The sequence below is a fragment of the Canis lupus genome, chromosome 5, assembly GCF_048164855.1.
Source record: "Canis lupus baileyi chromosome 5, mCanLup2.hap1, whole genome shotgun sequence".
Classification (NCBI taxonomy): Eukaryota; Metazoa; Chordata; class Mammalia; order Carnivora; family Canidae; genus Canis; species Canis lupus.
The window spans coordinates 29,797,845-29,817,411 of NC_132842.1; the positions used below are offsets into that span (position 1 = coordinate 29,797,845).

The window sequence follows — 19,567 nt, forward strand, 5'->3', positions numbered from 1 at the left end:
TGAACACCACAGAACTCATCAGTAGACACAGATCTGCCGTGCAGAGTATTGGCACCCAATACGCAGAGCCTCCTGCCTGGGGGGCCCTCGCCAGGGCCCTCCTGTCCTTAGGGCCACCACGATGACAGGTAACACAGTGTAACTCGTGCCAGGGGCCACACTAAGCATTTTACCCCCATTGTCTCATTCATTCATCACAGAGAAATACAAAACCTTTCATGGGTTGGAGTTCCTATTTTCCTATCCTTTATGATAAACACTATGGCTTAGAAAGCTTAAAAAGGGCCAAAGTTAATGACAGACGTTGCTTTGAAGCCCATATCATATAATTCAAACATATTTTGTATTTGCCACAAAGATACAGAATAGCAAAACCCCCCAAAATATAATGGTTTAAAACAATAATTTATTCTCAGGAATGTGCAGGGCAGCAGGGCAGCTGATCTAGGTGAGTGCAGGCAGAGGTGGCCCTGCTCCACGTGACCCTCACCCTTTCAGTGAACTGGCCAAAGCACCTTCGTATGACTATGACAGCAGAGGTGCAAACGTGCACATGGAAGTGCACGAGCCCTTGGTGTAGTTTTGGAACTGGCACACCAATGCTGTCTTCCCATTCTACTGGGCAAAGAAGGACATGTGCCCAGACCCAGACCCAGACCCAAGGCTGGAGAAATACATGTCACTTCTTTTATGGGAGGACATCTGAAGTCATTTAGGCAGAGGACAGATACACAACCTGCTGCCCCCAACACACCCCCCTGCCCCCATCTCTTGGCCTCACACTGTCTCCCCAGGACTATCCTGGTGAGGTCGACCATTCTGGAAACCCCCAGGCCTATCCTGGTGAGGTGGACAATTCTGGGAACCCCCAGAACTATCCTGGTGAGGTAGACAGTCTGGGAACCTCCAGAACTATCCTGGTGAGGTGGACAGTCTGGGAACCTCCAGAACTACCCTGGTGAGGTGGACCGTTCTAGGAACCCCCAGGCCTATCCTGGTGAGGTGGACCATTCTGGGAACCCCCAGGACTATCCTGGTGAGGTAGACAGTCTGGGAACCTCCAGAACTACCCTGGTGAGGTGGACCGTTCTAGGAACCCCCAGGACTATCCTGGTGAGGTGGACCATTCTGGGAACCCCCAGGACTACCCTGGTGAGGTGGACCATTCTGGGAACCCCCAGGACTATCCTGGTGAAGTAGATGGTCTGGGAACCCCCAGGCCTATCCTGGTGAGGTGGACCGTCTGGGAACCCCCAGGCCTATCCTGGTGAGGTGGACGGTCTGGGAACCCCCAGGACTATCCTGGTGAGGTGGATGGTCTGGGAACCCCCAGGACTATCCTGGTGAAGTGGATGGTCTGGAAACCCCCAGGACTATCCTGGTGACAAGGACCATTCTGGGAACTCCATAAATTCAGTCTAATGTATATTGTTTCATGCTGGGAGATAACATAGATTCTGGTTAAGAACACTGCTTCGGCATTAACATCAAAAGATGCTCTTCCTGGGGATCCCTGGGTGGCTCAGCAGTTTAGTGCCTGCCTTCGGCCCAGGGCGTGATCCTGGAGTCCTGGGATCAAGTCCCACGTCGGGATCCCTGCATGGAGCCTGCTTCTCCCTCTGTCTATGTCTCTGCCTCTCTCTGTGTGTGTCTCTAATGAATAAATAAATAAAATCTTAAAAAAAAAAAAAAAGAAGATGCTCTTCCTAAATTCCAGCTGTTGCCCACTAACTGGGGGACCTTGACCAATTAATTTAAATTCTCAAAGCCTCATTTTCCCAGTAGACAATAAATGCCATGTGCTCAAATCTGGTGAAGTGAATGTTCTCTGCCATTTAAGACTTTACAGCTCAGCAGGAGATCAACGTCTTCGTTGTCGAGACTCTTTGGCAAGCATCCGTGATGTGGTGGTGGGATGGGATAACTTTCATCTGGAAGGACAAGCTAACACTGAGCTCCTTCAACCCCAGAGGACTCCCTCTTCCCCTCCAAGGGACGGATATGAATGCAGAGGGGGCCGCTCCTCTGACTCCAGAGCTGGTGCAGATGTGCTCACCTTCCCCTAGTGGGCTCCCACTTAAAGTCCTCAAAACTCTTCGGCCCAATATATTCCCAACCAACATTACTTTCAGTGTCCCTTGACTTTGGAGTTCAAATGTGTGTGCCAGGTGAACTGCCGTATGACCTTACTTGGCATCTAATATTTGAGGAGCTGTGCATGTAGCTCTGTTGGAAATAGGTTTTTTGTCTCCTTGAACTGTTCTCAATGGGACCTTCAACAAACATGCATCCCCTTGCCCAAGTCTTTAAATCCTTCTATTTTCTAGTTCAGGTAAACCCATTTTGAATCCATTTTGATGTTTCTGTGTGTTACCAAAGGGCCGTTCGAAGTAGATGGGCTTTCAGCGTGCAGAGGGACCTGCTCTAGCACTGTCCTGGCATGAGGATCACCCAACAACCCCGCAGAACCGTGGGTGTGTGGCGGGGTGCTAACAAGAGTCTAAGTTTGGGGCAGTCTGCATTAACCAGACAGAAATAAAGCAAGGGTGAAACAGTGAGTTGGGGACCCGGGAGGTGTCTATGTCCTTGCTTGACTTCTTCAGTGAAATCTGAGAAAGAAAAGAAGCTTCCCTGATGTGTGTATGGATGTGACCTTATGTGGAATCTTCAGTGTTATCACAATCTGGCCTGATGCTCCCACTGAGCCTTGCATTCTCTCAAGGGACATAAATAATCTCAGAGCATCCACTCAGACCCAGGTCACACGAGATACCCAAATCCTCCAATCTTACTAAATAAGTGGCTATCACATCTTTACCAATTCTTGCTTTATCTTGGCTCTAGTGTGCCCTGCCTCTGGATGAGATTTATTAAGATACTCACTTACAGACTTGTTCCTGCTTTTTGACAATTCCCAGTTATTTAGTGCAAACCTCTGTTTCCTTACACCCTCCCCCAAATTACCCAACCAGAGCCCAAATCCTGTAACAGTTTCTTTCCAACAACGTCTTACACTGAGATGCCCTCTGTCCCCAAGCTGTACGTTCTCTCTCACTGCAACTAGTCATAAATCCCCCTTGTTTAACCACAGACATGCTCCTGGTGGCCTTCGGCTGCAGGACTTTGACGTATCTTCAGTACGGAGTTGAGTTCTAACATCTTGGTTTTGGTTACTTATTTTTTTGCTTCTGACTACTGAACACTTTGTTCATCCAGAACCACTGGGCATCTCAGGCCACCCACACAGTCAGAATCCCCGAGAAATCCTCTCTGTGTTCTGCTTGCTGTGGCATCTCGCTCACCTGGGTCAAGCGTGGTCTCCCACACCACAGGTCAGGAATCCCAGCCAGTGGACAAATCCCTACGGAGCGTCCGCAGGCTAAGCTCTGGGCTAAAGCTTGAGAGGGAATCACTTTGCCCCAAACATCATTTTAACTCTCCACCAACTACTTTACACGGTGTGGAGACAGCTGGCAGGGTTCAACTTGGTTTTCAGGGGATCCCAGCGACCTGGGTTACCATCCGTCTGGCACCCCCCACACACACATCCCCATTCCAGAGTCTTGAGCCCACTTTGAACCAGGATGCTGCTTCTCCAAGTCTAACTCTGAGCTCAGAAAAGCTCACAAGAGGTGAGCCCAGAGAAACAAAGCAGGAGGAAATACTTAAGGGAGGACCCTATCTGCGCTGATGGGCTGAGGGTTACTTGGAAATTTCGCTTATTCCATGGACAGGCTTGGGTTGAAATCATCCTTGGATTGTTCGTCACCTTCAAATCTGCAAAATTGCCTTTGACATCACAGCCGAACAGACTCCCCTCATGGGCTGTGGTTGCATTTTGTTTCCATCTGAAGTGGAAACACCCCAAGAAGTGCTTTGCTTTGCAACATCCTGTATAATTTTATTCTGTTTGGATTTCCCATCATCTGTAAAGAAAATAAATAGCTTTCTTGCGAGCAGTGTTTGGGGCAGTATAACTATAATCAGTTTCCATTTCAAGTTTCTTCTGCTCATCTTTTCATTGCAGCCAGAGGTACTAGATTCTGATGGTCCTTCTTCTCTTTGTGTATTGATCTTGGTCTGTAGCAACTGGCTGATAAACGTAAAAATCTTGTGTTTATCATGTGCCAGATTTTTTTTGTGAGGTTTAATTTTTTTCCTTTACAAGCTGTTCAAGTGTGCTCGCTGTAGAGACCAGATGGTTTTTCTATCGCCTTGATGTTTCCTTCATGTGAATGATTGTCCAGAGATTTCTGAGGCTGGGCTGGGGTAGTATAGTTTCTATAGTTACTCTGGTTAGCATCTCTGCATTTATGCCTTTGCCAGCACAAAAGAATATTCAATCTATCAAAGTCTGGAAACCGCTTAAAAGTAAATGGCCCTGTGTGTTTTGAAATTATGCGAGGAAACCCCAGGTTTCAAGTGACCATTAATAAATAATTACCCTTTTCTTAACGTGTCCTGCCGATTCCTGATAAGAAAGAGTTGCTGGATGGCATAGCTGGTCTACAGCTTCGGGTGGTTCGAATGTGCCTGTCTTCTATTCCCCACAGATGTAAGCTTCCAGAGGGCAGAGGAAAGCCTCAGCCAGGTGGTTTCTCCTGTGATTTCCAGGTCTCCAGTCAGCAGCAATCTGAAGAGTGGGCAACATAACAATAATAATACTTTTAACTGAGTAGGGCATTTCGATTTTTTCTAAGTCTTTCTAGGGCCATTTAATGTATATTCACACACATGGGTGTGTTGATGTAGCTGTCTCACCAAAACGACAATATCCTTTAAAAGCGTCCCTTTGCCTCCTAATCCCATCACCCTGAAGTATCCACCGTTACTAGTTTCATATGAGTTTTTCTATACTCATCAGACACTCACTTTAAAAAAATTTTTTTGCATCATACTTTACATCACTTTCTACAACTTTCTATTTTACCTTGTGACCATTATGGACAACATGACATTCTAACTCGTCCCTTGCAGACGTGCCTTCTGCATATTAAGGGCTGCAGGGCTCCGCTGTGCAAAGTTGGCCTCCTTTGTCCACGCTGCCCTAATTCCTTCTAATGACAGACAGAGTCGCAATAAACATCTTTGAGCGTGAAAAAAAAATTACAATGGCCTACCAAGGTTTTGTTTTTGTTTTTGTTTTTTTTTACCTGTTTAGCCAAATGGGGATCTAAGGCTCTTGTCTTCTCACGTACATCACCCGATGAGCGCCCCTGCGTCAGTGAGCTGAGGTTGGCAACAAGCTTCTAAGAGATGGCACCCAGTTTCAAATGCAAGAATTATAGATATTTTAGGGAAACTCCATCCTGTTGCTTACCCCTACATTTAGTTTGAACACCGAATCCCAACATTTCTTGCTTTTAAGTGTTTCCCAAGTGAATCCACTCTTTTTCCCTCTCCCCTGGATCCCCATCAGCCCCCATCTCTCCTCCGGGTCCCTGGGATGGCCAGGCAGACCTCTCTATGCCTCTCTTACCCCCCCTTCCATCCGGCAGCCTGGCCATCTCTGTAACACTCCACTCACATGACAGCACTGCCCCTCCGAGCCCCCTCCCTGTGGTCCCTCTGCCCTCGGGATCAAGTAAACACTTCTCCACACAGCTTTCACGGTCCCCTGCTTTCTGCCATCACCTGGGATTTTGCCTTTTCCCACCTCATAGCCCATAGTCCAGGCAGGCATTGGAATAACGTTCAGTTCCTCAAAAGCACCCCCTTCCCTCCTCCACCGGGTCTCTACACCTGCCATGCCCTGAGCCCCGGCCAGTCTTGCTCTCTCGTCGCCCTCCCCCCCACACCCCAGTGACTCCAGCTGTATACACGGAGCAGGCAGCATCCCTGTGACCCACAGGGAGCTTCAGCTTTTGGGCCTCGTGGACTCCAGTCACTTTCAATGTCCTGTCCTATTTTTTTTCAAGATGTTATTTATTTGAGAGAGAGATCGAGAACCCGAGAGAGAGCACAAGTGGGGGTGTAAGGAGGGGCAGAGGGAGAATCAGGGTCCCTGCTGAGCAAGAAGCCCAAGTGGGACTCAACCTCAGGACCCAGGGATCATGATCTGAGCCGAATGCAGATGCTTAACCGACTGAGCCACCCAGGTGCCCCTGTGTCCCTAATTTTAAATTAATACTTGTTTTTTCTTGAATTTTTTCTTAAAAAGGACTCACCACACTTTATAAACTCCAGACCCCACAAACCAGGGTCCTCCTTTATCGGCCACCAAACAGCTTTGCCGCGTTATACCTCATGTACAGTGCCATTGCCCTCCTGGGCCTTTCTCTACTATGGTACCCCTGTGGGCTCCTTCATGTAATTCCAGAACCTACTCTTCTACCGATCAACATGTTGAGATTTCCCAGGCGGATCTCCCTGTGCTCCTTCCATCCTCCTCCTCGTACACGCTCATAACGTCTCTGTTTATCCCTCTGCACAGGACCCGATCTTCCGTGCTTTTTCTAACATTTGCTAATTTAGTATTCTTGGCAGAACTCGGGCACATCCTGTTGACTGGCTCTTCCAACTCATTGATAAAGATTTTTAATAAACTCAGAAACCCCTGGGATAGTCTTCTAAACACCTTCCAGCAGCTAAAGCTGCTGCCATTTATACATCACTTCCACTACCTTTGGTGTGTGGTGTGGGAGCCAGTTTTTCAATCTGCATTGGAATTCTCCTATCCCAGCCAATTTGAACTTGTTTTGCAAGTAAAATTTCATGAGACATTTTTATCAAGTGCTTTAGTAAAGTCAAAATAAGTAACATCTGCTGTGTTGCTCTTAACCATCCGTTTGGGTGATGTGTGTGCATGTGTGTACGCGTGCGTGTGCGCATGCAGACGTTTCTTTTCGAGAAGCAGGCAAGGGTGTTTGCTTGGTGGTGTTTGTCCCTAAGAAACCCATGCTGCTGTTGGTCCTGGATTTTGCTGTTCTCTGGTTTGGTGCTAGTTTCCGTCAGTTTTAGGATTTTCCCTTCTCCTTATATGTGCCTGATACTACAAACAATGTTTAGCTGGTCAATGCCGCTGAGCATATAGGACTGAGTTTCACGAGCTCACCTCTTCCTTCATTGGAGGACCTCGGGGGTTCACTCTCTGCTCCCAGCTGATTCCAATCAAAGTGAACTCCCTCCCACAGGCCTCACCCGGCTCCAGGTGCTGGCACCCACTACCCTCCGGCGCAAGATGACTTGGTGCATGGAGAGCAGACTCTCATTTCCTCCACTTTCTGGTAGCTTGCTGCCGGCCTCCCTCTGGTAAATCTTCCCAGTTGACATGTGACTCAGGACCTCCTCAGCCCATGTCTCTTCAATTCTGTGTGCCTGCATTTTCTGGAACGGGACTGGTCCCTCCCTGACAAAGACTCTCTCCCTAAGCAAACTTGAGTCAGACTCCCTGAAGCTCTTCCCCCCAATATGCCTCCCCCTTGCCATACCTGCAGAGGCCAATTTATCATGAACCCTGCTAAGTCAGTCTAGAGAGAATCCTTACCTTCCATACCTGATCCATGGTATCTGACCGAATTCTTGATCGCATAGATGTCTGATGACCCTGAGCTGCTATTAGCAAGAAACCTGTCAACTGTTCAGCCGGCATCACACCTTTCCCTGACATCTCTTGGTGAGTTCCCATCCACAGATGCCACCCCGCTCCTTGGCTACCTGTCCGTGCTATTTAGAACTGAACCCGGTTCTGTACTGAGGTCTCTTCCTCCCGACCCCTTGTTACTGCTATACTTCCTGGGAAAAAATCTGGTTTTTACTGCTTTAACTACTGTCCAGCTCCAGTTTCCCTGATCATACCCACTCCCCTGCCCCTTGGAAAGAGACATGGAGGCAGAGTTAATTTCTGTAATAGTCCTTAGGCTCTTGAGGTGATGCCACTGAGGATTCAGAGCTTTCGTGGCAGGAGGGTGACAATCAGGGAGGAGCAGGGAAACAGATCGGAGGCTGAAAGGAGGATGTGAAACTTAAGATATTATATACCAGTAGTGATCTGCAGAAGATACAGAAAAAAAGGAAAAACAGAGATTGCATAAAGGTGAGCGTGTAAAGAAAGCTTGAGAGCTTCAGAGAAATGCAGATTTTGCTACGAACCATCTGTGATGGTGGCACGAAGCCTCTGACCTGAGAGGTGGAGACTCTGTGAATATTGAACGTTTTGGGAAGCTTCTTTCTCCCCACTGACCCTACCCTGTGAGCTGGCAGGTGACAGTGAGCACCCAGGTTGATACTTAGGCTGGGCGCTTGGGGAGAGTGCTGCTGTGTTTCTCTGGGTTCCCCGGGGTGAAGCAGAGGAAGTAAGAGGGTCACAGACACAGCATGTTTGAGTTCTGCTGTTTCCATGCCTAGAGCCTGTGACAGGGCTCATTTCCTGAACCATTTCTGATGCAGTATTTCAGACTTCCTGTCCCTTACGAACATGTCAGAAAATAAGCCTTGCCCCTCCAGGAACTGGGTCATTCTTAGCTTCTAATCTCTTCTCTAAAACCACAGGAGATGCCATCCTACCCATAAAGGGTGGTTTCTGGCCGACGGTTGTCCCTACGAAGACTAACCCTGACTTTATCCTAGGAGTGTCTAAGAAAGAAAATCCATAATACATTTGATGCTTGGCCAATGGCACTCCCATTGCATTTTTCTGGCTAAATGTTAAAAGGAGCATCATGAAATTCTGGGTGAGAGTGTAACTAATAATATAAGGGTTGTTAAACTAGAACTCCTCCTTTATGCTCGTGACCCCTCGCAGCCACCCCACCACCATCCGTTTGCGTACTCAGCACCCATGACTCAAGTTGGCTAGTATTTCCTCTGGCGTTGCACTAGGCCTTGGGGAAGCTCCCTTCGGTCTGTTATCTGCCTCGAATTTACCTCCTTCCTCATTGTCTTTGTTCCAGCCCACAATCTGGCTCTCCTTTCTCCTTCTCTGCAACTTCCACGCCTGCCATCATCACCTTCCTGATGAAAAAGCAAAAATTATTCCCTACCGAGAAAGTAAAAACCTGCCCGGCCATCCGTCAGGCTAGAATAACAGAGCCAGCTGCAAAGTTAACAGGAAACAATATTTCTCCCAAGGACATACTGCAACTCTCACGAGTCATAACAACTCCTTCTTTGAGTGACTACTGCTTTTTTTTTCTTTTTTTTTTTTTCTTTTTTTTTTACTCGCTGAGAAACTCTGTTCTCTTAAAATCCTAGACTGGGAGAGCCTTTGCTGTTCAAAATTGTACCAATAAGGGTGAAACCTCCCTGCTTTGGTCTGGAGGACCCAGTCGTTTTTTTGACACAGAGAGGCAGTCACAATTTACAAACCAGGTGCAGAACTTCAGATAAGAGCACAACATGCCATAGCTATCTTAACGTTATTGTTTCCACGGAAACACTTTGCAGGCCAGACCTGACACTGATCCGAACACTACGCTACTTTGCCTTGTGCCTATCAAAACATTGCTTCATTCAAATTTTATCTGAACTCCCATCGTTGCCCCCCCCTTTTTTTTCTTATTTTTTTCTTGGTGAGATAGTCTCCAGAGTGCCTCATTCTCATTGCATTAGATCAATAAACCCAAATGCATCAGTTTGTTCCTAGTGGTCTTACGATCGAGCTAGGACACTGAGTGCCTGTTTATTTACCACAACAGAATGCATTTCCCCAAAGGTTGCCAGAATAGCGACTAGGTGCATCCCTTACACTTACATGTGGTTCTAGATTTCTTTTCAAAGTAGTTAGAAACTGGAACTTCTTCCTTTGTTAGGGATATTCATACAGGAAATAAGCTGTTTAAATTATACAAATCTTGTACTCAAGGAGTCAGTCAGTCAATACTTTCAGGCAAAATTGGAAACAATTACCCTAGACCAGGGATCACTTTTTTTTTTTTCTATAAAAGAGCAATAGTAAATATCTGAGGCTTGATCACATATAGTTAACCCTGTTGTGTAGCACAAAAGCAGCTGTAGACAATGTGTAAATGAGTGAGTGTGACTGTGTTCAGATAAAACTTTATTTACCAAAACAAGCAGTGAGCCGGATTGGGCTCAAGGACCATATAGCTTGCTTGCTTTCTTTCTTATTTTCTTTCTTTCTTTCTTTCTTTTTCTTTCTTTCTTTCTTTCTTTCTTTCTTTCTTTCTTTCTTTCTTTCTTTCTAAGATTCAGAGAGAGAGGCAGAGACATAGACAGAAGGAGAAACAGGTTTCCTGCAGGGAGCCTGATGCGGGACCCAATCCCAGGACCTGGATCATGGCCTAAGCCAAAGGCAGATGCTCAACCACTGAGCCACCAAGATGCCCAGGGCTTATAGCTCTCTGCCCCTGGTCTTGACCATGTTGATAAAGTGGAATCACAGTTCATGAGTTTGCTAATTATCTTCTCCATTGAGTATATATGTCAAATATTACATGAGTGCCTAAGGAAGGTTGATTGAAATTTGAAGTTCTTTAAGAGCCCACAGAAAAAGAGATAATCCTATAGTTGTGATGAAGGACCATGAGAATTAACCAATGTTTGGTGCCTACTCTGTGCTTGATACGTAATGTAAAATGACAAATCTTCATAGTGCTACCAGGTCGGTATTTAAATCCCCATTTTATATGTAAGAGAATCTGATCCAGAATAATTACGAAGCCTTCCTAAAATCATTAGACTGTTCAATAGTGGCACCAAAATGCAGAACCGAGTCCATCTTACTCCAAAGCGGATCGTTCTCCAATACACCCTGTATGAATTTAAGCAAGTCAGCTCTCCTCTGCCCAGCTATGTCTTCTTTCTCATCATTGTTAACAGAGCCAGGACATTCTATTCTCCTGTGTGTGTTTAATCAGAGACTTCTGTGAAGACTTAGTAAAAGAAACATTTTATAATAGTGAGCCACCAGCTTCTTCCTACAAGAGCCTCCTGACAACATCTTTCTGAGAACAAATGAGAAAGAACTAGAACTACTGAAGATGAAACTCAACTAAGCCAGCCAATGGGAAATAAGCAACAATGGTCCCAGCTGATCAACAGGACACAAAGGTAGACAAGATCAGGGACGCCTGGGTGGTTCAGTGGCTGAGCGTCTGCCTTCTGCTCAGGGCATGATCCTGGGGTCCTGGGATCAAGTCTCACATCGGGCTACTTTCAGGGAGCCTGCTTCTCCCTCTGCCCATGTCTCTGCCTCTCTTTCTGTGTCTCATGAATAAATAAATAAAATTAAAAAAAAAAAAGGGCAGATGAGATCTCTGGAGCTGGTACACGATTGAGGGATTCTGATCCTAAAAGTATTGGGCTTAATCCCTCCAAAGCCCCTGAGGTGTGTCCCGCCCCCAAATTCAAATGCTGAAACTAACCCCTAGTGTGATGGTGCTTGAATGTGGAACCTTTGGGAGATAAATGGGTTTAGATGAGGCCATGACAGTAGGGCTCCCACGATGGGACAAGTGTCCTTATAGGAGGAGACACAGGATAGCTTGTTTTCTCCCTCCATCTGTACACACACACTAGGGAAAGACCATGTGAGGACATAGTGAGAAGGTGACTGTCTGCAACCCAAGGACAGAATTCGAACCAGACACATACCCTGCTGGCACCTCCATATTGTACTTCCCATTTCCAGAACCATGAGAAATAAATTTCTTTGCTTAATCTACCCAGTCTATGGTATTTTGTTATGGCAGCCCATGCTGACCAAGTCACACCTCGAGGAAAAGACATGTATCCACAAAAATCTTTGAAATAACTAGATCTCTTCAGTAAGTTTCACTTGAAAAAAAAAAAAAAAACTATCTAAAGAAACCACACTCTATTCACCTTTGAGACCTGAATAAAAATAGGCTGTATTGGCAGAGCATTGAAAGCTCTGCCCTTCATGTTCTCAGACAAGAAAATTTGAATTGATTTCTAGACTAGAATCAGAGTATCGTTGCCTCACCCTCAGCAGCAAACAATCAGTGGCCGGCCCTCACAAACTGCATAGATAACATATTCACCCTCTTTAGGAAACACTAAAAAGCTAGCTTCCTTAAAGTATACACTAGGAGTAATCACCACCTTGTCATGATGCATCTTAATGCCATTTTATATTCTTTGGGGAAGAGGAAGAGAGAGGATAGCTGACAGGGAGGGTAATTGAGTTACAGACTATGGTTCATGAAACCCAGAAAGACCCACCGTGCGGTACAAGTCACAATATGCAGCTAATATAGGCTAGGCAGGCTTTGTATGTAGGCTACATGGTGGACCAAACAATCCTCACCATGGCCAATTTTAGAAGTTATTTTCTGGTCCATCTGTATCACCCTCACCCACTCAGTCTATACAGAGGAGCTGGAACTGCAGGGAGTCCAAGCAAGTCCAGTTAACACAAGAGTCCCAGGAGTTGACCACAATTAAACACTCATATCTGCCTTATGCATCTGCTTTTGGTTCCCAGATAAGTCAATGAATCTTTTGGGGAAGTTTGAACAGAAGAGCGTCTTGGCAAATGACCACTCTGCTTAAAAAACAGACTAGAGCTAATTTCTCACCTCTGATGTGCTAGGAACGGCTTTCCTGCTTACTGAGGGGAGGTAGGGGTCTTTGCTCTGATATGACAGTTCAGGTGTCAGATAAACCATGAGAGAGCCAGGGATCTAGGACACTCATTTTGTAGGAAAAGGAACTCCAGACCAAGGTGTAGGCCTTAGCTGTCTCACTCACTAACTCTTTAAGTGTGAGTGGATCGCTAAAGCCTGACATGAACCTGAGTTTTCACACAGGGAATTGAGGATTGTAGTATTTACCACCAGGGTTGAGCTAAGAGCAATTGTGTGATGGAAACACAACTAAGGAATTATAACATTTTTTTCTTTTTCTGATCAAAATAATAGTGAAGGGGGCCGTGGGACTAGGTTCCAGGTATTTGTCATGAAAACATCTCAATTCACAATCTTCATTTCATTGGCAAGCCCTTTGAAAGCACACAGTAGGGGCGCCCGGGTGGCTCAGTTGGTTGAGCGTCTGGCACTTGGTTTCGGATCAGGTCATGATCTCATGGGTCATGTGATGGAGCCCTGCATGGGGTTCTGTGCTCAGTTGGCAGTCTGCTTGGGGATTCTTTCCCTCTGACTCTCCCCCTCTCTCTCAAATAAATAACTAAATCTTAAAAAAATAAAATAAAAAAAAGAAAAGCACCCAGGAATTCAGAGAAGGTAATGTCCAGAAAAGGTGGTTATAGAGAAGGCCCTTGGCCAACACATCTTCCTGCCTGTAGAAGCCTGGAGCGCTGGTGGGGCTCCATGATCTATGTCAGGATCATTAGCAGCTGTCACTCTGACATTTAATGATGTGTGCAGAGACATATGAAGCCAAAGTCTTGGGTTTGAGCCCCTGTTATACTGGCCTCTACTCAGGTAATTTGGGCAAGTTATTTAACTTCTTTGCTCTCTCTTTAACCAAACTGGTAAGATAGGGGTGGTATGATAGTAATTTTGATGTGCCAGCTTGTCTGGGCCAAGATGCTCACTTGTATGATCAAAGATTCCGGATGTTTGGTGAGGGTGGTTTTGAGTAAGACTTAACTTATGATGGATTTTGAGTAAAGCATATGGCCCTCCATAGTGGGTGCGTCTCATCCAATAGGTTGAAGGCTTGAATAGAACAAAACACGGACCTCCCCTAAGCAAGAGGAAATTCTCCAGCACACAGCCTTCAGACTTCATCTACAAAATCAGCTCTTCCTGATTGTCTTGAAGTTGAGCTTTGAACTCAAACTGCAGCTTTTTTCCTGAGTCTCTAGCTTGCCAGCTTCTCTCTTCAGATTTTGCAGTCAAATGCTCTACCCCTGAGCTATACCCCCTGTCTTCAGATTTTGGACTGAAATACACACACACACACACACACACACACACTCTATTGGTTCTGTTCCTCTGGAGAACCCTGACCAATACTGATGGCAATACCTATCTTGCAACGTTGTTTTGAGGGATAAATGAAAGTACTTGGTAATACCAAGTTAAATATCCTATTTTCATTATCATAAGGAAAATGAAAAAGAGAGAAAAAATCTCCTGCCATGGCTTCTACTTTAGCAAAAAATGATGCCACATCTTATTGTTTTTGTGTGTCAAGGGGATGGCATTACAGAGACAATGATCCTCTTATAGACCCAATGGGGCTAAATGTCCAACCCTGTTGGAACAAAATTGCTGTTTGTATTTGCTTGAATTATCCAATTCACCTGAACTCAAGGGAGAGGGACAACTATAAGAGCTTGCTTCTTTTAGCGCACACCAAATTTTAGGGCAGAGGCATAGAGATTGCCTCTTCCCTTTTTCCACAAAGGTAGCCTCATAAATGTGTGATCATGTGGAATCTGGTAAAGGCCCTCCTAGAGGCTACCTGTTAGGATAAAAGGAGGAAGAGGATGTGCGCCCTTGAGAATGACAGTACAGGTGGGACCCTTGACACTAAGTTTGGCACTAGATGCAGAACAAATCCCAGGGGAAACCCCATTTATGTGTCCTCTAAGCACACCTTGGACACCTAGTCTTCTCTCTACTAACCTGCTCAGAAGGGGTAGCAAAGAACCCCTGAAGATGAATTAAAAAGTTGAGATCCATGGTTAATGAACATATTCAGGAACCTCTGAAGCTCCTGTAATTAAAAAGCCAGCCTTTGGGGGAGGGTGGGGGGAACCACATCTGAGCCATTAGGAGGAGCAGCGAGAAACATGCAGGTGAATGAGCTCCCAGCCCTTCATTCTGACCATGGAATTGAATTTCCCCTTCAACCACAGAATAAAACATAATTGGATTTCTCTAAGTCTTATGGAGGTATAACTCGTAATTCGGAAGAATTTGTGTATTTAACTTTCTTCCTCATCTGACCCAGGGGGATGAATTTGAACGAAATGATGCTGGAACAAGGCTGGAGGGGGCTCTGATGCTCGCCGGGCCCCTCCTTGCTGTACTGCGCTGCTGCTGCCTGCAGAGCCCAGCTGAATACAAAACCCAAGCCTCCTCTCCACCTTCCCTCCAGTGATTAATCTTTCTGTGCTTTCCGCAGGAACCTCCCTCTGCAGTGTGCATCATCTGGCCGGGATTTCCCCTCTCCTTATCACCATCACTGTCTTTGTTTTGGGAAAAAGAAGGAAAAAAATCCATGGCTCGTAGAGCCTGCATGGGAGGGCAGCTATGTGTGGAACCCACCCCATCACATGTAAAATTCATGTGGCTCCCTCCCTCTGCCAACCCGAGCATCCTTCCTCTCCCTAAGAACTCAGGACATGCAGTGCCAACCTGCGTTCTCTCTAAGACTAGAATCCCCAAATTTTTACTTATTAATAACTAAAATCATTCTCTAACGAGTGCACTACTGCTTTGAAGACACCAAAACCCCCTTCCTGAGCATGGAGATACTCCATTTCTGTGCCGAAAGAAACCAATATTTCTGAACTCCTTTACCCTTCACTGAGGTAGTTGCCATGGAAACCATAACATTAAGCCAGGCAGTTACTTACTTCCATATTACATAATATTATCTAATGCTTAGTTACTCCTGAACAAACGTGTTTATTCAGTAGCTTTTTGGTCCATGTAATCAACCATATCTGCCTTGATTTGATTAAACAAGGAGCAGCAGCATAAAATCGTCCATCGCTGCGCACCTTGCGCCTGTTACTCATCCAGAAAATGACATGCTCTGCATTTGCCAAAAGGTCTATATATGTGAAGTTGTGGAAGAGGCTCTGTCACTGCTTATGCTATGTGTGGTTATGGATTAAAGTAATTGAGATTAAAAGGACATGAAGTTAGAAACTGGAGAAGTGTTTAAGATGAAATTACGATAGTTTTGAGCACTTTTTAAAATGTGTTATTTTTTTAATCAAAAGGGGAGGAGACAGCACAGATTCTCTGGAAGTCTGTATGTAAAGTCCTTCAAGGGAAGAAAATGTTCCCACTTAGGAACATCGTCCCCCGTATTCGTAGTGGGTTTCAAGAGTACTCACTCTCCATTTCCGTGTTATTTCTGGGACCATAATGGATGACCATTCTCCATGACCTTGGGCTCCTTCCTTGTTTAGGTATGGCATTAGACAATCCCTTATACCTCTTCTGGCTCATTTTAATGCACAATTTTTGGTTATTTCTGATTCATTTTTATGCACAATTTTTGGTTATTTCTCAATGAGGGCAATAATGGATAGAATACTAAGACATAAGTAATGCTTATTGAGACAAGGTTCTTGAAGGAGTAGTGAAACTTGCTCTTGCCCATGGGTCAGTCTACTGTCCATACATAGCAAGATCTGGAGAAATTTATTACTGCCCCCATTTTTTCCTCCCTCCCTCCCTTTTTCCCTCCTTTCTTCCTTTTGGTTCGTCTTTTTTTTCTTCCTTCCTTCCTTCCTTTCTTTCTTTCTTTCTTTCTTTCTTTCTTTCTTTCTTTCTTTCTTTCTCTTTCTTTCTCTCTTTCTTTCTCTCTTTCTTTTCTTTTTTTCTTTCTTTCTTCTTTCTTCTTTCTTTCTTTCTCTCATCTTTTAAAAATACTGCTTTAGGGATCCCTGGGTGGCGCAGCGGTTTGGCGCCTGCCTTTGGCCCAGGGCGTGATCCTGGAGACCTGGGATCGAATCCCACGTCGGGCTCCCGGTGCATGGAGCTTGCTTCTCCCTCTGCCTGTGTCTCTGCCTCTCTCTCTCTCTCTCTCTGACTATCATAAATAAATTTAAAAAATTAAAAAAAAATTAAAATAAAAATACTGCTTTAGACAGTCGTTGATAGTGTTTATTAAGAAATGAATTGAATTCCTAGGCTGACATTTTTAAAACATTTTACTAAGTATTCGTATAGTTCTATAACCCATTGATGAGTCTCTGATACGTCCTTTTTAAGTATGTTCTTATTAAAGACATAATGATAATGCACATTATTATTTCAGGGGAAAAAAGATAAGGCAAAAGTCCATTAAAACCACTCAAGACTCCCACCACCCAAAAAAGAAAGATTTGTGCCATTTTAATGCAAATGGAAATAGCATGTAATTAGAGACTCTGCAGGAATACTTTTTCTTTTGATTTGGTCCATAACTCCTTTCTTCGTGTATTTTCTTGTGTGTATTGATTCTGTCATGTTCTGCTCCGTCGTGACATTTTATTTCAGGGTCTTAATTTGTTTTGCATGGAATCCTTGGTCTTTTCATCTGCAGAAAGTCAATGTTGACTTTTCCTGCTGTTCTAGAAGGTTCATTTCCCTGCAAAGTTCTCTCTCTCTCTCTCTCTCTCTCTCTCCTCCTTTTGCTATTTCTAACAACTCTGAACTGGCCAGCACATTGCTCTTTTTATGCAGCTTCCTTTGTCTATGAGAGCCTTCCTCCCTCTTTCTTCCTCACCGTTTGGGCATCACACCTGCCTACCCTACTCACTTCTTTCTGTAAGACTCAGTTCAGGCATCAAATCCTGGATGGAGTCTCCAGTTCACAACACTCGACTCGACCCACCCACCAGTGAATTTTCCCTTCCTGGCTTCTAGTTCTAATTCCTAACCTATATAGAATATATAGAAATAATTAAAATATTAATGTCTCAGTTGTTGATCAGTCTCTCTCCATTTATTTATTAAACAAATATCTATGGGGCCCTACTCTGTGTCAATCCAGGACAGTAGGTCATCAGAGGTAAATAAGACCAATGGGGTCTGGTCCCTAAACAAGCTTATCCCTGCATCTTGAATTTCCTAGCAAAATATCTGGCCCATACTAGACACTTAATATTTGCTTGTTCAATTGGTTTTTAAAACTGCCACCTTTTGTACATGTGTTACCTAAATTTTAGAATAGAAAAATATAAACTAACAGAAAAAAAAGATTTGTCTGTACTCTCACTTAGCTACAAATTAAGTTACACTTTAATGTACATATTTTCCAAACAAAATTTTCTTAGATATAACACAAATCTTATTTTAAAATGGGGTCCAACAGCACGGGTTTCTTGTACTTGAATGCCCCACAGGCATGACCATCAGCATGCGGATGGCTTCTTGTCATGCAGGCATAAATGTTTCTGAATGAGGGGACACTCCAACGGATAGGGTGATTTTTTTAGCCATTCTTGCCTCGGGTCTGGCTCTATATTTTTTTATAACTTCACTACAGGGCAGACTGCTGACTTATCCACTCATCTGGAAACAAGAGCAAGAAAGGATAGGAACTCGGTTCCCTGAAGACAAAGAGTTCAATTTCAAGAAAGCAGACCAGGATTCATCTTTGTCTATGGTTTAATAATCTAAAAGTTCTGGTGGGTCACACAAACCTTTATCTGGGTCTCTGACTTTGTACTCCAAATATTTGCCTACAAATACACCTCAAAATGTAATGTTTGGAGTCAAACTACCTTGACTTTCAAATGTTGGTCCTACAGTTGGGAAACTGGACAATGAAATCTCTCTTTTGAGTCTCAGTCTCCTTTTCTATAAATTAGTACAATAATGAAGGATTGATCAAAGTGCATGCATATATAAAACCCTCCGGCTAATGCAGGACACACAGAAAGCATTTAACAGACATGAATGTTACAAGTCTCTCTCTCTCTCCATACATACACACATACGCGTACACACTCGTAACTCAAACACACAAAGATCACAGACTTCTCTCTTTTGGAAAATTTCTAAGTCCTTTCTCCTTAAAGTAATACAATATTAATTACATTTGTAGTTTATACACCCCCACCTTTTAATAAAATGTTTTCCTTTGGCTTGAAATCTCATCAGCATATTCTTTTTGAGTCTGTAAGTTACTTATCTCATAGTATAAGAGATTTCCTCCGCTTGAAGACTCAATGTTAGCTGCACTTAAGAGTTTTCATGGTATCCACTTCACCATTGTTCAGCCATACAATCACAGAAAAGAAAACTTTGGCCCCTAGTAGTCCTAAATGATTCCGCTTTGACACATCTATGATAAATTTTGTTTGGGGAGTTGAATTGAAACCATTTCATAAAATGGAAATTTCAGGTGGAGAATTGCAAAGGAAGATTGTTAAAGTAGAGGGCATTGTTACCACCACCCTGGTTCCCTTTGATTGTTCAGGATTTTGCACTTCAGTTGGGAAATATGTTATGCTCACGAAGACCATCTTATTTTATATCCCAAGTCACAGGCTGGAAGGCTCTACCCCTCATGTACTTCAATAGGAAACCCCCAAATTAGAAAAGAAACAAAGCTCACCCTTCAAAATGTGGGGAGTTCTGAGTTAAAAGAGCCTCAAGCAACCAATCCAGGTGGATCAAAAGAAAAAAGATGATGAGGAATATGAAAGCCAGAGTGAGGGGAACTGCCATTTAAATTCTCTTTATTTCCCCTGGCTCTACTTGCTACAATTCCAGTAGCCTCTTTATGTGCTCTGTTAAAGGAAGGCCATGTGTTTATTCTGCTATTAACAAATCAGGAAGCCTTGCTGAAATGTTTGCTTTAGCTTAACACTATGCTTGGTGGATAAGTTTAATTCAGGTCAGCACAGTTTCTTTTGCGGTGATAATAGTGGGACCTTGCTGGGGGGTTGGGGTGGGGAGAGAATATGTAGGCACGTATACATTTGATGACAGAAACCTACTTTTAT

At 44.3% G+C, this 19,567-nt stretch overlaps 1 long non-coding RNA gene across 1 annotated transcript in view; it reads right to left on the minus strand.

Annotated features, from left to right (window-relative positions):
• Positions 1-787: 787 nt before the first annotated feature.
• LOC140633408 (uncharacterized) overlaps positions 788-19,567 on the minus strand; it is a 45,883-nt gene continuing 27,103 nt past the window's right edge. Inside the window, exon 8 of the long non-coding RNA XR_012031017.1 lies at positions 788-4,633. This is a non-coding gene — a long non-coding RNA (uncharacterized lncRNA). The remainder of the gene's footprint in view (positions 4,634-19,567) is intronic.